A 13,912-nucleotide genomic window follows, 5' to 3' on the forward strand; every position below is an offset into this window, starting at 1 on the left:
ATTACTTAGTATACAAAAAGTTATCGGATTGCAAGTGATATTACATTCAAAACTTGTAAAGGCAATCCTACCATTGTTGTAAATTCTTCATTGACATTGCAGAAATATTTCTTTCATAATGGTGTGATAAGAAAAGGGATAGAGTCACTTGGAAAATATTTTTTCAAGAGTGACATAAGTATTAGTGAGTGTGTAAGATACATAGAGGTCTCAGGGTGAGATATTGTAATTACAACTCATAATATTTAGTGAAGAAACCTCCTGTGTTGCAAGATTACTGGACATAACTTTCAGTTGACAAGAAGGTGAACCAGTATAAAAGCTCGGTGTACTCTCTTCTCCTTTATCTCTTGATTTTTTACTTGTTAATTCTCTGCATAATTTCTCCATTGCACTTAACTCTTGATTTTGCAGAAAAAGTGGTCATACTTTTAAGTCAACTAATTCACCTTCCCCCCTTAACCCCCAACATTACTTTTTCTCTCTCAAAAAAATTCACAGTCCAAAACTCTCTTCTTAACCCCCAACATTAATTTTTCTCTCTCAAAAAAAATTCTTTTTTTGTCCTTTTTGAAATATAATGTATAAAGTTAAAATTAAAGTTTTAAACAAATATTCACATAAGCTATTAAGATGTCATTTTATAATATATTGTGGGGTGTCTAACGCATCATCATCCATAACTCACTCGCAAACCTAATTTTTTTCTTTATGCATATTAATTATTATCTTTTTAATTTGATTTTTCATGTAAAAATATCAATAGTAACTCAATTACATTATTTATATTTTCGTGGTTGCACCTACGAAAGTAGGATAACGACAAGAGAAAGATATAAAAAATGGTACAAACAACATTACTCTAAAAATAATAATCAAACAATATACTAATTAGGTTCGTTATTTAACCAAAACAATTCAAAGATTCATACGGGAGTAAATCCATAAGTTACTTGTTATAATAATTTTATTTCCTCATTCCTTATATACTAAGGTTTTCCATTGCTAATTTATTTCGAGATGTATGATTGTCCCTAATAATATTGTTCAAATCAATTAAATCTTAATATTTAATATTATATACACATATCAATCCAATGAAAACTCACACCACCTCTTGTTCGTTGTATTATTAAATTTTATTTTTGAAATTTTTAGATTATTTAAAGTTTTAACCATATTTAAATTGAAATCTTTTGCTCTTCTTTTGTTTATATTGTTTTTAAGTATACGATGATAATAACAATATTTAAGTTAAATCATGTTAATTGTGTTTTTAAGAAGCAAAATTCAAATATGTTGAGTTAGAATTTTTAATATTTTATAGTTTAAAATTATTAAAATTAATTATAACATTTAATTTAGAATCATGTGTTTATCTATCTTTCTTCTTTAATTAATGACTAAATTATATTCATATTCCATTAGTTTTAGTGAAATTATACTTAATGATGTGAACTCGATGGGGTCCAATATTGATCTAGAATTCATTCAAGGTCTAGGAGGCGATATGACTAGAGCAAAGACAACAATGACACATCAACAAGCTGGATCCCTTAAAGAATTCAAGTTCATCCTTAATCCATAAGGAACTGAAGTCAACAAATCACATCATCCAAGTAGGAGAACCATTTGGAGGCCACAGTTTTTGGGAGGAATGTTTAGGACTTTCCTAGTTACATTTAATCAAGAGTGTCACATTTTTAATTTTCATTCAATAAAGTGGAAATCATTATCTCACATGTAGTTTACGAAGTTTTTATTATTTTTATGTTAAGAAGTAAGCATTGTAATTTCTTGGGGAACATTTCATGTATGTCTTAGAAGCTAACACTTAACATCCAAAGAGGGTGAAGATCATCCAACATGCTAGGCATGTGGAAACCCGTGCTAGGCGTGTATGCCAAGTCCCATTTGAGTTCTAGTTTGGGCGCTAGGCATGTGAAGGGTGAAGTTAGGCGTGTGCTACAATTATGCAAGGCTCATTTGAATTTAAATGGCCGTATGGTTCAACTTGTCAAGCCATGTCCTAAATTGGTGCTAAGTGTGGAACAAGAAGTTGGAGTCGTGTGCAAAATTCTAGACATATTCTGTTTTGTTCAAATTCAATTTTCAAACTCTTACCACCCACGTGGGAGAGAGCCTAGTTGTGTGGAACTTTTCAAATAGAATTGAAACTCTTACCATCCATGTGGGAGAGATTCTAGCTAGTCGTTCAAGTATTCCTTTCTTTAAGGAGAATTTTGTGCAAATTGTGTGGGATTTTGCTACTTCTGTGGAGTCTATGGAGGAGTTCAAATTGGTCTCAAACTCTTACCATCCATTCGAGAGAGATTCTAACTAGCCGTGTGAACAAGTATTCCTTTCCGTAATGAGAGTTTTGTGGAAACCTTGTGAAATGTGTAGGAGATTCATTTGAACCTAGTCTTATTTTAAATTCATGTGTAGTTAGTTAGTTTTTTTATGCTTTCTTTTAGCTATTTTCATGGAAACCTAGTTGGCCAGCCACAAACTATTTGTATCAAGTTTTTGTTCCAAAAATAAAAGTTTGAATTTGATTTGGAATTATTTCCCTTAGTTGAGTCGTGACTCCTAATCCTTGGTCAAACCAAAATCATTGAACTTATCAAGAACTTGTTCTTGTGGTGTTCTAAGGTAGAGGTGGCAAAATTATCCATAATTCAATATCCATCCAAATTAAATCCATCCAAATCCATATGTTAGAACTAATGGATTTAAATAGATATAATTCAATAAATAGTGTTAATAATGGATGGATTCAAATCCATCCATTATATCCATTGGATATCCATGGGTATATCCATTTGGATAGATACTCAATCCATCCAAAAAAAAAAATTTTATTTTCCAATTAATTCAATCTCTCACCTTCCTAACATCACAATCCCACACACATTACAAAAGTTGAAAATTGCATTTGTGATTTTAACGTACCCTCTATGACGGGCAAAGATTTATACACAATCAATATAATATTTACCATTAAATTATATTACTTATATTTAATTGTCAATAATAGCATATATGAATTGTAAGTGTAAAAAATATTCCAATACATATTTTATCAATGGCTAAATGATGACATTGAAATTTTAAAAAGGAGATATGAGCGAGGTACCTTATTTTGTTGACATTACATTTTAAAGTCAAGAAAATTAAATTCCAGAGACGGGACCCAAGGCCCACTTTTGTGGCTAAAATTCTAAAATACTTCAGATTTTTTTATATCCTTTACACCTATAATCTTCTAACCTAGAGAAGATTAAACTCGAAAGAGCGATTCGTTCCGTGCCAATTGAAGCAAACGTTAATTATTTACTGATTACCTTTTTAAAATAATTTTTAAAAAGTGTTTTTAAAAAATCACTTTTTAAAAGTGTTTTTTAAATTGATATTTAAAAATGCTTTATTAAATAAAATTTTTTTTGTTCAAATAATGTTTTATTAAAATGTTTAGTTCAAATAAATAAAAAAAGGTTGGATATTCATCCATCCAATCCAATGGATACATGGATAGAATGGATGGATTTGAATCCATTGGATATGGATTGATGGATAGCTTTTCATCCATCCTTTATGATCCAAATCCAAATTCATTTAAACCCATCCAATTGTCACCCCTACTCTATGGCTTATCACCAACTTGGTGTGGCGCCTTACCAATTGTTCTTGTCAAGAAATTCATTTTTGTGGCGAACCTCACTAGGCTTATCAAACACTTGTATTTGTGGCGCCATCATCCTTCACTCCTTAATCAACACTTCTTTTATCCAAACATACACAAAACCATACACACTTCGTCCCATAACCATAGACATTTTTCATTTCGTGTTCATACACAACAACATAGACATTCATAAACAAATTACATTTTGTGAGTCCAAATTCACTTTAGGCAAAAACAATCGCATAGAAAAAGTCAACCAGCCCCGAAGGTTTGCATCACTTAATATCTTCTTTTCTTTATATCTATACAACTCATCTCTAATTTATATACATCTATTATACTTAATACACTTATGGGAGAGATGAGTTTAATTAGGTTGACTTCTCCTTAGAGAAGATAATATTTCATTTTTAAAAATAATGTGATAAATATAATTATGCTAAACTACATGGTCAATGTAATTTATTGATAATTATATCAATCCTACACACTTCACAATCATAAAGGGGATTTTCAATTGAAATTAAAATTAATTATAAATTAAATATGAGAACAACTAATCTCCCTTCACTTATATATTATAGAAAAGCGAAACCCAGCTTAAATTAAATAAATGAAAGTATGAACAACTTATGTTCAAATATAAAAATTTAAGTTAATTCAAAATATTGATTATCTTTATAATTTCATTCTAAATTAAATATATATATATATATATATATATATATATATATATTATATGTATGTATCTCGTGGACATGTGCTCTATATTCTCTCTAATAACTTATGAGAGAGAAATTAATCTAGTGATCACGTAAAAGTTTGTTACTTCAATATCATATGTTAATCATCATATCTTTATTAAACTCATAATTTATATTTATAATTCATATATTTTTATCTCACTAAAATTAAATTCATCATTTAACACTTATAATAATTTTTTTTTTAATTTTAACATATATGACTTTTCTCTATGGTAGTATTAATTTCTTGAAAAAAAATCAAGTAGTTAGACTCGATAATACCTATGAGAATAATGGTTGATGATAAAAGAAAATACAACAAACAATATGTCGAATGTTTTCTTCCCGCTTGACATAAAAATACAGTAAACTATATTATATTGTAGCGAAATTATAAAAAATATTTATGTATTTTTTTTATACTTACACAATTTATAATGCTACATAAGGTGAGTGTAACTGGAAAAATTATGTGGATAGTGTAGTTTGACAAACTATACCAATTTGTATATGTTTCAAAATATTTATCGGAGTAGTGTAGTTTTTAGGGAACTCGTGGATGAGATCCATGAGTTTGGGGAAGTCGTTGATCAACAATGCAACTTTCTGATCTCGTGCATATGAGGCACAGGAGTCTTACGCCTATGGAAGTCGTGGACATCATACACGACTTTTATGTAAATGTCGTGTATGTACAACACGAGATCCAAGTCATGTATTTGGTACACGAGATTTGAAGACCATATATACACCCTCTACCCCCAGCCCAAATCACATGAAGGAAGAAAAAATAAGAAAAATTTGGAGAGTAATTTATTAACATCTAAGAAGATTAATTCTTAATCCAAGAAGTGTCATTATAAAAGGTAAGTAAAAATATGTTTTGTTTTTAATTTCATTTACTTGTATTAATTTTTATTTAATGTTAGTTTATATTTAGTTGTAGATGGTCATCAATAGAGATATTGTTAGTGATTTTAGTGATGAGAAAGACATTGAGCTATGTGGTAATGATGATGATGATAATGATATGATGTTCAAATTGCCACTACTGAACAGGTTAACATAACATATGATATTTCTTCATCTTTTTTTGTTGACATCGATTGTCAGTATGGACAAGATTTTCCATATAGAAATAGTAACATAAGTAATGATATTGATAATGATATGTTTGTTGTTATGCAATTTGAATCAAAAGAAGCAACAATAAATATTGTAAAACATTTTCATATTAGGAATTCTATTGATTACCATGTGGATGAGTCTATGCCAGATAGATATGTTGCAAAATGTAAATATTATGGTGTTGGATGTGAATGGAGAATCTACTTCCAACTGCCTTCTTCACCACTACTTATCGAGTTCCTCCTACACAACAGTTTGATATGCTTGCTGCACCAGAGTTCCCGCTGCACTAGAGTTCCCGCTGCATTATGAGAGTCAAACTCGGACAAATATTTATCTGTAGGCATACACTCAAACTCCTGCTCCTCAACAACAACGACAACAACAATCCTTCAGGATTGATGGTTTTGAAGCAATGAGTGACCACTCCTTCTCTCACTTAACATCTTCTTCACAATTTAAGGAATGTCATTAATGCTTGGCACAACATCAAATACTAGATTGTCGGCATTCAACTCTCAATAATATTATCAGCTGAGAATGCCTTCACAAGCTGAAGATGATGACAAATGATGAAGACGGAGATGAGGATGAGCCACAACTGGTTAGAGGTGGAAGTGGACAAGCAAGACAACGTCAACCACAACAACAACAACTAAGGCTTTGTTTGAGAGTTAGGAGGGAAAGAGAATGAGAGGGGTGAGAGGGTAAGGAGGGGGAGGAAGGGAAGGAGAAGGGAATGCAAATTCAAATAAATCCCTCCCTTATTTGGAAGTGTGGAATTTAGATAGGAGGTGGATGGGTTTTTTTTTGGTTTCTCAAAGGTATCCTCGCACTGGAGGCAATCCTGTCCGAGCCAAGAACATCCACAGGTACGTTGGGCTAGCTCTCCCAGTGGACATTTTTTCTATCCACAAGACTCGAACCCGAGACCTTGCTTAAGGGGAATCAAGCATATACTACTTGAATCAATAGTATGTTATGTATTATATAATGTACAATAAAAAATCATAAATGTAATTAGAAAATATTAGTAAAGGTAATTATGTATTTAACCTTGTTTTCCTAAAAAAAAAACCCAATTTGGGGGAACACCAAAAAATGGTATAATGAGGACTTTGGAGGGTTTTAAAAATTCTCCAAAACCTTCCCCCTTCTCTAACTAAACTCCCAAACAAGGGAATCCCCTCCTACGACCTCCCCTTCCTTCTCTTCCCCTTCAAAATAGGTCTCCCAAACAAGGCCTAAGAGTCCAACCACCTCAAAGGAGGAAGACACCCAAATGTGGAACATCATCCCATAGACGTCATTAGGAATTTGTATTCCTGTTTTGTTATTTTTGTAATGTAATCATTTTCCAAGTCATACTAAAATTATCAATTTCAATTCCATAATTTTGTCTTATTATTTTAATATATGCATTTTATTTTTAAACAACTAAAATAATAAATCTTAAATAAAAACAAAAACTCTAACTAAACTCCCTAAAACTATCACTTTACTAAAATTATCAATTTCATTTTAGTCTTGTTATTTTAATTTACACTTATTATTTTTATACATCCAAAATCTTAAATCTTAACTAAATTGAAAAACTCAAACTAAACTCACTAAAACTAACCCCTAAAACAAGGACTAATCCCTAAATTACCGTGTAAAAGAATTTTTTTAAATTTATCATGTCCCATCCAAACTCGTGTTTCTAGTACACGAGTATGGAAGTCATACACGAATTCCATGCAGGAGAGAGAACATGTAAGAGTCTCGTGCCTCAGATGCATGAGATGATAGGGAAGTCACATTGCTGATCCACCACTTCCCTAAACTCATGGATCTCATCCACAAGTTTCCTAAAAACTACATTATTCTAATAAATATTTTGAAACATATACCAAACGTGTGATATTATAGTTTGACTACATTATCCACGTAATTTTTGTGAGTGTAACTATATTGACACGTAATTTTGATTAAATTAACCTCAAATAATGTATGTATAGTTTTGATATCTCATGAGAAAAACTTGCATGAAGACACATACAACACGTCACATTTAGAGACGAGTACATTTATGTTTGTTGGTGCTATCATTTGTGATTAAATTTTAATTAAAATTAAACTTTTAATGTGTTGACAAGATTTAATTGATTTTCTCCACATAGATACGTCTCCATATAAATCTTTCTCTTCATTGTATAGTAACAACTAGTCTCTCCTGTGGTGGAAGTTTTCTTCCCAAAAAATGATACCATAGTCGTTAGTTTTAATAGGACATGATGGTTCTATGAGGAAGTGATTGATAAGTGTCTGATACTCACTTATTGAACAATTGCTTTTATGTTTTAGCTTAAAATGTGTTGTCTCACTTAATATTGAGTCTCCACTCTCCTGTGCTGGTATTATTGTGTCTCCCGATGGCCAGAGCCTAGAGCTCCAGAGTCGTGGATCCCAATTAGTGATATCAAAGTGACAGTTCAACTTGAACATAATGGGTCTAAGTGGAGCATATTTGGTAAAGTGTGTGGTACTAATGATTGAGGGAAATATATTTTGATATATTTAAGTGTAAAGTTTTACATTAAATAGAATGTGATAAATAAAAGAATTTATAAAAAGGAAATACTCATAAAATGATTACCTTGATGTTTGGTTTCATGGGTGTTTTCTCTCTAATAAGTATTTCACTCATCTCATCAAATAATACAATATAAACATTTGAATACACTTAGAATTCATAATGAAAATAAGTACCAAAGTATGTAATGTATTAGATACTATGTACAACCATATATAGACTTCCGGTAATGTATATTAGTAAGTATCTTGAGTACTGTTTATGGCAGTCACGCTTTATCCTTCCTTTAGACATGATTCGATGTGATTTGGTAGCTTGGATTTTATGTAAAATAAAAAAGTAATGAAGTAGTTCTAATGCATTTCTTTGCATTCCTCTTATTGAGAAAACTTTTAAAGAGTTGTACAATCTGTTCTCCTATTTTATAGAAAACGTAAATAAACACGTGGTCCAATTTTCATTGGTTAATATTAAGTGGACTAAAGATTGAATTACTTTATGTTTTAGTGTATGTAACTAGCTAGAAAAATATTTTAATTATTAATTTTTTAATTAAAACACATTTTTCAATCAATTATAAATAATAGTATAGGAAGCGATACACTTATTGAACATCAGATATACTTCATTTCTACCTCATTTGATTCACCTATTTTATTAAAAATATAATAAGTCTTCTACACTTTCCAAATGACAATTTCACATTAAAAGAACCTTTATATTTTAAAATAATAAGTTTACTGTACTTTAGAAATGCCAACTTCAGATAAAAAATAATAACTCTATTACAAAACTATGAGTATCAAGTATGATACACATCTAAATATTTAATTCAACATTAATAATATTCACTAACAGCAAAAATAAAAAATAAAAACAACCACAGCACAACATTAGGACTACCAAAAAAAGAACCTCTCCATTAATGGAGAGACAAATGCATATTTATTCCCTTATTTTTAATAGTAAAAATGTAATTCTATTGTTATCGAAAGGATAAATGTGTCATTAAAACTTGCATTTCTCATTGTTATAACACTTGTAACAAAATTTTAACAACATGAAAATATTGAGAGAAAGACTTATATGAGGACATATATATATATGTGGAGACAACTAATAAAATTTTGACAACATATTAAACATTTAATTTTAATTAAAATTTAGCAAATAATAATAGCACAAAAAATCAAAAGTACACTTGTACCTAAATATGACATGTTATATATGTTTATATGCAAGTTTTTCTCAAATATTGATAAGAGAAAAGTCCATAAAACTTCCTTAAACTTTAAACATTTTGCAAGTACATATCATGAACTATTTCCCCCCTAATTATCTCTTAAACTTTAACTATTAGTAAAATTGGCTCATGCATAAAGTTAATCAATGTCGGTCCTGACATTTTGTGGGCCTGGTGTGAGAGAAAAATTTAGGCCCCTAATTTAACTATACGAAACTTGAATATCAAATAATTTAATTATGTAATATTTTTACAATAAATAATGAACAAAATAAGTCTCATACAAATGTAAGAATGCAATATATATATTTTGGATTCGATTATGTTATTTATTGGGGACTTAAGTCTAATATATTTTTATGAGGTATTTGTTGGACCAGACTATGATCATTGTTAATAGGGTATGGGAAGAGTGGAAAGTCTCAAGTGAGACACCACGTCTTGAACTAAAATCTTAAGTCTTCCTTTGGCAGAGGGGAAAGGGGGGAGAAAGAGAATGAGAGAAGAGAAATTGAACATAAAGATATTCTTTCTCTCCTTTGGTTGAGGAGAGAGTTTGAGAAGAGAAAGTAAAAAATTATGTGGGATCCACGAACTTTTCTTCGTCTCATATGTGAAGATAAAGTAGGGGAGGAGGAGTTTGGACACCGATCACCTGTTTTAAAAAAACATTATCCACATATTTCAAGCTAATCACATTCTACCAAGTAATATAAAAAAATTAGTTTCTCTTTTGAAGATTTTTCTTTTTACTTAGGTGACGTTTTCTAATTAGATTGGTATACAAATGAGACATTAAAAGCATTAGTTCTATGGATCTTTTTTACTTATAAACTTTTTTACTCATTCATGCATACCCACTATGAGACTTCACACTTGAATAAACACAACAATATTTTTCTTAATGAACATTAAACAGTATCATATTTTTTTTCTTACTTTAAGTCATACCATTATTCCAATTTTATACCAATAAGAATATAAAATAATAGTCATTATTATCAATTTGTATTTTGACAAATATTACTTATGGTCATTGATGTTGGCTATTGTTGTGGTGGAACTGTATGTAGAAAATGGTCCAACAACATTGAAGCAAATTGGAATTTTTTTGCAGTATTAGCTTTTTGGATCAATTTTCAATTTCTTTTTTGATTAACCTAAATCATAACACCCATATTTTCCACCATGAACTGAACCTAGGTAATGGGTTCCACATTAAAAAATGAATTAAACAATTAAACCAAACATAATCATTTTTTTTCTATGGTTTGCTGCAATTTTGTTAACTTTTCAATTTGATCCATAACTACTATCCCTAATGGATAAGGACCAAAATAAAAATATGTGTTATGTATATGAACTAAACTAAAATGATTGTCCTATATAGGGATCCAATTAAAAGTTAAAAATTGTTTATATTCCTACAAGCATTTCCATTTATCGCACATGAGCCTAGTAACACCATTAATATTGTCATCAAACTATGAGTATATTATACTAAAACCCCATGAGTTTTTGTGAAATTATACAAAAAATTCAGACTATTTTAAAATCTACACAAACTACCCCTAATTATGCATATAGATTACACTGACTACTCTTGTAAGAGAGATAAGTGTAATTTCTTAAATAAAAATGGTGACGAATGTAATTAAGTCAAACAAAATATGGTATATTGTAAAAAATTCAAATAGTACAAGAATCGATGTCTATTCATTATTTTGGTTAGTTATAATATAGTATGAGAGTAATTTAAACATATCTTTAGACTTACTGATGCAGTTTGTAACGAATAAAACATAATTAATATACATCAAATTTTATACTATTCGGATTTGTCTCCATAAATATTATATTTTGTTTAACTTAATTACACTCATCACTATTTTAGTTTAAAAAATTACACTTATCTCTCTTACAGGGCTAGTCAGTGTAATGCATATGTATAATTATGGGTGATTTGTGTAGGTTTTAAAATTGTCTGAATGATTTGTGTAATTTCACTAAAACTCAAAAGATGTTATTGTATTTCACTCTTAAACTATTGGTTAATGAAGGGGCCTTATATCAATATGTATGATAGTTATTTTTTTACAAGTGTGAAGAATAAATTTAAAATGTGCAATATGTAGCGCCCTGAAAATTCCTCCAACAATATCACCTAAAAATGGGTAAATGTTTTTTTGTAATGTCAAACTTTTCATTTACATTTGATTCCTTTTCGGGACATCACATTAAGTAATCTAAAATGTGGAAAAGACAACAATAGTTCGTGGAATGATCCTTTATTGAAACTGACTGAAAACGTTTATACAAAAGCAAAGCGGAATACATCCTGGTCAAAATTAAAAATATATATAATAGTCTGGTTTATTCAAAAACCAAAATACCCTACACATATACCAGCCTCAAGGGAAACTAGAAATGGAAATGACCACTAGTGACTAGCTCCGTGGTTAGCGGGTGTACTAGAACACTCGCTAGGATCCTCCTCCGTCTCAAAATCAGAAGATAGGTCCACCACCTCAATGAAGTCCTCTATATAGACCAAGTCCACACATTCTTCTTCTTCGGCTTCCAGCTCCTCTTCTGATTTGTTGGACGAATCCTATGACTTTCTTCCCACTCCTACATGTGTCTGAAGATCGGGCAGTGTTCGTATAGCAGATTTCTTCCACGGCGGGGAGTCAGGCACATCGTCTCTACTTCGTCTCCTAGTAGAAGGTCCAACATCAGTGGGTTCGTGAGGAATCACAAACTAAATGGATGGTGCCGTAGGTGCAAATCTCCGAGCACATAACGTGAAAGAAGCCTCCAAGTCTGCATGATGTGAAGGAAAGCGCATTGTAGAGCCATCACAAACCATCTCAAGCTCTAAGGCACAAGGGTCTGTGTAGATGTATCTATGTCCATCACTACTCCATGTCCCCTCCTCGGGCATCGAGAATCGGTAGCTCTGAATCCTCGCCGTATGGTCCATATGAACGAGAATGCGAACAAAAGATAAGTAGAAAGAAAAGAAAAGAAGAAAGAGTAAGACATCTAATGAATATTATTCATTGACGGCATGAAATTAAACGGAATATCACATCCAGACATACACGCATGATATACACAATATAGATCACAGACGTAATGCACAATGATGAAATGATGTTATAACTCGAATCATGAAGATCAATATTCACACTCTCAATGTATGCATGTTATGCTTATTTCATCCATCCTTACACCAATATCCTCCCAATATACTATTTGGAAATAACCAAGAGTACAGGTCACATAACAAGCATATTTGAACGCACCAAAAATAAATTGCTCCAAGGATATATGATCGATCGGTTCCAAAGAACTGTCCATTTCAGGACGGTGTCATATCAAACACTTTTTGGGCATCCTCTCACTGATCCTGATTGCAAAGAGGGGTTTTCAGAGATCGTCTAGTTTGCACTGTGCGAACTATCTAATCCAACATAATACCTCATCCAGGAATACAAGGGACTCATCTCACCTAGACTCTCCCTCAAGACTTTGCTGACGAATCACCGCCATCGTTGTCCCTCTCAACATCGCAAGGCTCGTTCATCTCCCGTAAATTTCCTCTCCACTAATTCGTAATTCATAATGAGTATGCACACTAACCGAGCTTAGCCGATTAAATATTTTAATTATTCTTTTATATCGATCGGCCCACGTGTTGCGATTCCCACTTATCGCTATTTGCACCAAAGCCCTATTCTAGAAAATAACCCACTTAATCGATTAAAGCTATGACTTAATCGATTAAGTTGCACAAAATTAGTAGTTGCTGAAAGGCTCAATTACACAGCTAATTAAAGATTATACAAAAATAATATAGCAGATATATTTGAACACAAATGATGCGAACCATCGCTGAATTACCCTAGATGACCACATGGCCAAACCTCTTACGGTTAGACGACCGCACTGCATAGTATCATGTAATCCTTTTTAGGCATAGCCTTGCTCATGACATCCTCTATAAAAGAAAGAAACAATCTGCAATAAGGTTTTTATACTAGTTCATTTTGCGGTCCACTGCAAAACTACATCCAGTCCCCCCTCTGATGTGGGAGATTTTCTTCACTAAAATTGAAGTCAATTTATCTTACATACACACTTCCAATTACAAGACCTTGAACGCTTGAGCCACCCAAGCTAGTGTTATTGCCTAAGCAATAATTCAATCATAAACATTCATGATTTATGTATGTCTTTCGCTCAAGCGAGAGACTGTCGCTCAAGTGATCAATTCATCAAAACAGACTCAATTTCTTGCATAGTTCTCACTCATGTGAGGGGAATGTCACTCAAGCTAAAAATCCACCAAAAATTGGTCAAAATCACCCTCTGGGTCTCACCCGGGCGAGGGACTGCCGCCCCGGTGCCAAAATCGCGCATGCAGCCTAGCCCTCGCCCAGACGTGGCTGGCTCGCCCAGGCGTGGCTGGCTCGCCCAGGCGGAGCTGGCTCGCCCAGGCGGAGCTGGCTCGCCCAGGCGTGGCTGGC

General features: G+C 31.9%; 1 long non-coding RNA gene across 1 annotated transcript in view; it reads left to right on the forward strand.

The window, feature by feature from the left end:
* Window positions 9,153–13,912, forward strand: part of LOC109346109 — a 23,286-nt gene continuing 18,526 nt past the window's right edge. Inside the window, exon 1 of the long non-coding RNA XR_002107481.1 lies at window positions 9,153–9,166. This is a non-coding gene — a long non-coding RNA (uncharacterized LOC109346109). The remainder of the gene's footprint in view (window positions 9,167–13,912) is intronic.

Source organism: Lupinus angustifolius, chromosome LG04 (assembly GCF_001865875.1).
Source record: "Lupinus angustifolius cultivar Tanjil chromosome LG04, LupAngTanjil_v1.0, whole genome shotgun sequence".
Classification (NCBI taxonomy): domain Eukaryota; kingdom Viridiplantae; phylum Streptophyta; class Magnoliopsida; order Fabales; family Fabaceae; genus Lupinus; species Lupinus angustifolius.